Source organism: Triticum aestivum, chromosome 6A (genome assembly GCF_018294505.1).
Source record: "Triticum aestivum cultivar Chinese Spring chromosome 6A, IWGSC CS RefSeq v2.1, whole genome shotgun sequence".
Lineage (NCBI taxonomy): Eukaryota > Viridiplantae > Streptophyta > Magnoliopsida > Poales > Poaceae > Triticum > Triticum aestivum.
Window position 1 is genome coordinate 19,842,365 of NC_057809.1, and position 7,237 is coordinate 19,849,601.

Here is a 7,237-nt window from a genome sequence, read left to right on the forward strand (position 1 = left end):
TAGGCGAGTACTGGACTACAGCTAAGCCTCCGAGTGGGAGGATTGCTCTCCACTCGGTAGGATTTTTTCAAACTTAGGCGAGTACTTGACTGCAGCTAAGCTTCCGAGTGGGAGAACTTAGGCGAGTACTGGACTGCAGCTAAGCCCCCGAGTGGGAGGATTGCTCTCCACTCGGTAGGATTTTTTCAAACTTAGGCGAGTGCTTGACTGCAGCTAAGTTTCCGAGTGGGAGAACTTAGGCGAGTACTGGACTGCAGCTAAGCCCCCAGTGGGAGGATTGCTCTCCACTCGGTAGGATTTTTCAAACTTAGGCGAAACGGATTCGCAGCCAAGTCACCCACTGGGGGGTTTTGTATGCAAACAAAGTGACAGCCATTATTGGAACACTCTTGTCTTTGATAAAAATGAACTGTAGAAATTATTTTTTTTCTTATTACATCTCATCTAAGGGAGAACTCAGGTGTAAAAGGGGCGGAGCAGTTCCGTGTTCCAAGCTCGTGGCTCGTCGATCTGGCGATCGACATTGTAGAGGTGGTATGCTCCATTGTGGAGGACTCTGGTGACTATGAAGGGGCCTTCCCAAGTAGGAGCAAGTTTGTGTGGCTTCTGTTGATCCACTCGGAGGACCAGATCTCCTTCTTGGAAGGCTCAACTTTTCACATTCCGGGCGTGAAAACGGCGCAAGACTTGCTGATAAATGGTCGATCTGATCATGGCCATCTCCCTTTCTTCTTCTAAGAGATCGACTGCGTCTTGCCGGGCCTGTTCTGCTTCATCTTCGGTGTAAAGTTCAACTCGGGGTGCATTATGAAGAAGATCACTCGGCAGGACTGCTTCGGCTCCATAAACCAGAAAGAATGGAGTTCTTCCAGTCGACCGGTTAGGGGTGGTCCTTAATCCCCACAGAACTGACGGAAGCTCGTCGACCCAAGCGCCTGCCGCGTGCTTGAGCTCGCGCATCAATCGAGGCTTTAGCCCTTTGAGAATCAGACCATTCTCTCTCTCAGCCTGTCCATTCGACTGGGGATGGGCGACCGATGCGTAGTCGACTCGTGTGCCTTGAGAGGCGCAAAAAGCTCTGAACTTGTCCGAATCAAAGTTTGACCTATTATCAGTGATGATGCTATGTGGGACTCCATATCTGAATGTTAACCCTCTGACGAAACTGATAGCAGTGCAAGCATCGAGGTTCTTGATGGGCTTAGCTTCGATCCATTTGGTAAATTTGTCGACTGCCACAAGCACATGAGTGAATCCACTCCTGCCCGTTCTTAGTGGACCAACCATGTCCGATCCCCAAACGGCAAAGGGCCAGACGAGTGGAATGGTCTTCAGGGCTGATGCAGGCTTGTGCGACATGTTGGAGTAGAACTGGCACCCTTCACACTTGTCGACTATCTCTTTTGCCATCTCATTTCCTCTTGGCTAGTAAAATCCAGCTCGGTATGCTTTAGCCACAATAGTCCGAGAGGACGCATGGTGACCACAGGTCCCCGAGTGGATATCATTAAGGATTATTTGACCCTCTTCTGGTGTTATGCATTTCTGACCGACTCCAGTCGCGCTCTCTCTATACAGCTGTCCCCTTATGACTGTGAAGGCCTTGGATCGGCGGACGATCTGTCGAGCCTCCTCCTCGTCTTCCGGGAGTTCTTTCCTTAGGACATACGCGATGTACGGTATTGTCCAGTCAGGGGTGATTGCCAAGACTTCCATGATTAGGTCGACCACTGCAGGTACTTCAACTTCAGTCGGATCTGTGGCACTTTTCGGCTGCGGGGCTTCTTTTGTGAAAGGATCCTCTTGGACTGACGGTGAGTGAATGTGTTCCAAGAACACGTTGCTGGGAATGGCTTCTCTCTTGGAGCCTATCTTTGCCAAATCGTCAGCTGCCTGATTTTTCAGTCCGGGGATGTGATGAAGCTCTAACCCCTCGAATTTCTTTTCTAGCTTTCGCACTGCATTGCAATACCCAGCCATTGCCGGACTCCTGACGTCCCACTCCTTCATCACTTGATTAACCACCAAATCTGAGTCGCCATAGACCATGAGGCGACGGACGCCGAGTGAAATGGCCATGCGCAACCCATACAAAAGTGCCTCATACTCTGCTTCGTTATTGGAGGAATCGAAGTGAATCTGGAGAACATATCTGAGCTTATCTCCTCGGAGGGAGACTAGGACTACTCCCGCGCCCGAACCATTCAACATCTTGGATCCATCGAAGAACATGGTCCAGTCCTCCGAGTGAACTTGAGTCGGAAGTTGCCGTTCAATCCACTCGGCGATGAAATCCGCGATTGCTTGGGACTTGATAGCCTTCTTTGCTTCAAACTTGATATCTAAGGGAAGGAGTTCAATCGCCCACTTGGCCACTCGACCAGTTGCGTCTCTGTTATGCAGGATCTCTGATAGTGGGGCGTCGCAGACGACTGTAATGGAGTGGTCACAGAAATAATGTGCAACTTTCTTCGTGGTCATATAAATCCCATATACAAGCTTCTGGTAGTGGGGGTATCTTTGTTTTGAAGGGGTCAAAACTTCAGACACATAATATACTGGGCGTTGAACTTTGAAGGCCTTTCCTTCCTCTTCCCGCTCGACCGTAAGTACTGTACTGACAACTTGTCCTGTGGCTGCAATGTAAAGCAGCAGAGGCTCTTTGCTGATTGGGGCAGCAAGCACCGGTTGGGTGGAGAGCAGAGCTTTGAGCTCTGCAAACGCTGCATCAGCTTCTGGAGTCCACTCGAACTTGTCAGACTTCTTCATCAGTCGGTAAAGAGGCAACGCCTTTTCACCGAGTCGAGAAATGAATCGACTTAAAGCGGCCAAGCAGCCTGTAAGCTTTTGGACATCATGCACGCGTACAGGACGCTTCATCCGGAGTATGGTGCCAATTTTTTCAGGATTGGCGTCGATCCCCCGTTCGGAAACGAGAAAACCGAGTAACTTTCCACCTGGAACCCGGAAAGTGCAGTTTGATGGATTGAGCTTGATATCGTACCTCCTGAGGTTGGCAAAGGTTTCGGCAAGGTCAGCCCGTAGGTCGGAACCTTTCCGGGACTTGACCACAATATCATCCATGTATGCCTCCACATTCCGACTGATTTGAGTGAGTAAACACTTCTGGATCATTCTCATGAATGTGGCTCCGGCGTTCCTGAGGCCGAATGGCATGGTGACGTAACAGAAGCATCCGAATGGAGTGATGAAAGATGTCTTGATCTCGTCGGGCCCATACAGACGGATCTGATGGTACCCGGAATAGGCATCTAGAAAAGACAATCTCTCACATCCCGCAGTTGAGTCGACTATTTGGTCGATGCGAGGGAGAGGAAAATGATCTTTCAGGCAGGCCCGATTGATATGTTTGAAATCGATGCACATGCGGAGTGACTTGTCCTTCCTGGGGACCATGACGACATTGGCGAGCCACTCGGAGTGGTAAATCTCTCGGATGAACTCAGCTGCTAAGAGCAGAGCCACCTCCTCGCCAATGGCTTGCTTCTTCTGGACGGCGGACCGTCGAAGATGTTCCTTCACGGGCTTGAATTTTGGGTCGACTCGCAGACGGTGCTCAGCCAGCCGCCTGGGAACTCCAGGCATGTCAGAGGGTTTCCATGCGAAGATGTCCCAGTTCTCACGGAGGAGCTGGATGAGCGCTTCTTCCTATTTGGAGTCGAGCATCGTCGAGATGTGAGTCGGAGCAGCGTCGGGGTCGGTCGGGTGAATGTGGACTGTCTTTGTTTCACCAGCCGACTGAAAAGCTGACTTGGAGGCAGGCTTCTTAGCTCGCAGCAATTCACTCGGATCGGCAGTCTTTTGGTACTCTTTCAGCTCGACCACTGCCATCTGAGCGTCAGCGATCTTTGATCCCTTCTGAAAACACTCTTCTGCTTTCTTCCGGTTGCCCGTAACAGTGATCACACCTTTGGGGCCAGGCATCTTTAATTTAAGATACACGTAACATGGTCGAGCCATGAAGCGTGCGTAAGCTGGCCTGCCCAAAATGGCGTGATAAGCACTCTGGAAGTCCACAACCTCAAATGTCAACTTTTCCTTGCGGTAATTCTTTGAATCACCAAAAACCACATCAAGAGCAATCTGGCCAAGTGACTCGGCTTTCTTCCCAGGAATGACTCCGTGGAAGCTCATGTTACTGGTCCTGAGTCTAGACATCGGAATGCCCATTCCTTTCAAAGTTTCAGCATACAGTATGTTCAGGCCACTGCCGCCATCCATCAGGACTTTGGTCAGTCGAGTGCCTTCGACGACTGGGTCGACCACCAAAGCTTGCCTCCCTGGGGTGGCAATGTGCGTCGGGCGATCAGACTGGTCGAATGTGATGGCGGTCTGAGACCACTTGAGGTAACTAGGTGTCGCCGGAGCAACCATGTTCACCTCACGGTTAATGACTTTCAGTCGACTTTTGCTTTCGACATCAGCAAAAATCATCAAGGTGGAATTGACTTGGGGGTATCCGTCGTCACTATCATCCTTGTCCTCAACTCTATCTGGTTCCTTTTCCTTATCCTTGGGCTGCTTGCCCTGAAACTGCTGGATCAGGAGCCGGCACTATCGAGTGGTATGCTTTGGGAAAATAAAATTACCCTCTTCATCTTTCTTGGTGTGGATGTGACATGGCAGGTCCAAAACATCATTCCCATCCTGATCCTTAACTTTCTTGGGCTTCCATGTGCCCTTGGGTTTCCCCTTGAAGTTTCCCTGGGCCACAGCCAGGGCCTCCCCAGGGGCGGCTGGCTCAGCCTTCCGCTTCTGCTTCCGACTGGAGTTTCCTCCGGTTTCTTGGGCGACTGATTTGAGTTTGCCACTTCGGAGTCGGTCCTCGTCTTCACCATTAGCGTACTTGGTGGCAATCTCCATCATCCGATTCAGGGACATCTCTCCAGTTCGACCGAACTTCAGATTCAACTCTCTGTATTTGACGCCTTCCTTGAAAGCGCAAACTGCTTGATGGTCTGGCACGTTCTCGACCGAGTGGTGCAGTGTGATCCACCTCTGGATGTATTCCCTCAGTGTTTCATTCGGCTTCTATACGCAAGACCGCAACTCTGTAAGGCCTGCAGGGCGCTTGCACGTTCCTTCGAAGGTTGTGATAAACACTCGGGCGAGGTCCTCCCAAGTGTAAATGCTGCTGGGTGCCAACTGATTCAGCCACGCTCTGGCTGAGCCTTCCAACATGAGAGGTAAATGCTTCATGGACACCTCATCATTGCCACCGCCAATCTGCACAGCCACTCGGCAATCTTCGAGCCATGTGTCGGGCTTGGATTCACCGGTGAACTTGCTGACTCCAGCCGCCAGCCTAAAGTTGGGAGGGATCACCGTGGCCCTGATGGCTCGACTGAAACATTCAGGCCCCGAAGCATGTGCCCTGCTGCCGGTGGGCGTATCTCTGTTGTGGCCCTCTCGATGAGCCCTGTTCCTGTCCACCAAACCTTGAAGGAGGATGGATCTCGCGTCAAAGCCTAGGTCCCTGGGGTCGACTGGGATCCTCTGCCCAACATTATGGGGGCGCCTGTCATCTCGATGTCGAGGTGCATATGACCCACTCCTCGGGGGAGGGGATGGCACTCGACGTCGATCATCACGGTCGGGTCGGTGATCATACTGCTCATTTCTCCTGTACTGATCGTGCCGGTCCCCACGTCCCTCACGCCTCGGGGGCGCTCTCTGGCTGTGAGCCGACTGGACTGTTTCTGTTGCAACGGATCGACTGTGGATCCTGTTCCGCGACTGAGAGACGGCGGAATTCTGATTTCCCGCCGCTCGGAGCAATGCTCTGATCTGCAACAAGCCCCTGCCAGCCTCCGTCTGGAAGGGCTGAATTGACTCTGCTATGCGGGCCGCGGCGGCCAAATGCTGAACTGGAGTTCGGTATACCTGCGGCGGCGGGAAGAGCTGACGTCGACTGGACTCGGGAGCCCGCTGACGCGCTTGCTCGTCGAGTACTCGCTGTAGATTTTCCAGCCGAGTGCGCTCGGCCAGGTTAGCCAAGCGCGCGTCCTCCAAGGCCCGAGCCTCGGGGGTTTCTCCAACAATAGGAGTGTGGAGCGCGTCCATGTTCCGGCAGCGAAGCTCCTCTCGTTGCAATGACGTAAGAGGTTCGGGGAGGTACTCGTCGTGGGGATGCGACGGATCGCCTCTATCCGCACCACCATCAGCGCGATGGAATCCGGGAGGACTGTGTGTCCCCTCGACCGCCAGAACCTCAGCCAAAGGGTCGCTGCTATCGCACTCGGATGCGGTCTCCGCAGAGCCAGTCGACAGATCGAACAGGCCGCAGAGGGATTCGTCGGGCTCGATTGCCGCGACTTGTGGGGCCGCCGACTGGCGGGCCACGGCGTGCCTCACCCACCACTGGAGTCTCGACCATCCTGAGCGCTTGCGCTGGTGGGAGACGGGGCGGGGAGACGACATGGGGGCCGACCGATATTGGGTCGACGGCTGCCACAGGAGGACGCCACGAACGCACGCGCGGAAGTGCGTCGCACCGCGGACGGGGAGCGCGTCGATGTCGAGCGGCGCCTCCTGGAGCCAGGCGGAGTCGTCGGCGATGAAGGTGAGCGTGCCGAGACGGATCTCGCGGCCCTCTGCCAAAACTCCGCAGGAAACCATGATCAAATGGATCGGAAAAATCGCAACTTCTCCAATTAGGCGCTAAGACTAATGCCCCATGGTGGGCGCCAACTGTCGTGGTTCTAAGTCTGACAGTGAGGTAGGGAGGTGTGTATGAAGAGGCTAGACCTTAGCTATTGGGAAGTTGTAAGCACGCAAGGTTTACGAGTTCAGCCCCTTCTCGGAGGAAGTAACAGCCCTACGTCTCGGTGCCCGGAGGCGGACGATTGGATTATGCGTGTGTAGATAACAAGGGTGCGAACCCCTCATACTGAGGAGGGGGGTGGCTTATATAGAGTTCGCCGGCCCTCTCCTGCCCTCAGTAATGCAGGGTTTAAGGTACATTTAAGGTGGGGCGTTACTGGTAACGCCCCTAATAAAGTGCTATAATAAACATAACGACTACTTAATGCCCGACCGTTTGCCTGCGGAGTGACTTTAGGTCTTCTGGCTTCATGGTCGAGTGGTTGTTCTTTGGTCGAGTGTCTTGTCCCCGTCGAGTGGGATGCCTTCCAGTTGTTTGAGAGGTGGCTCATTCTAGGGATGTCCTTGGGTGGGGCTTTTTTAGGATGGGTTCGTGCCCCTACCCTAGGTACAT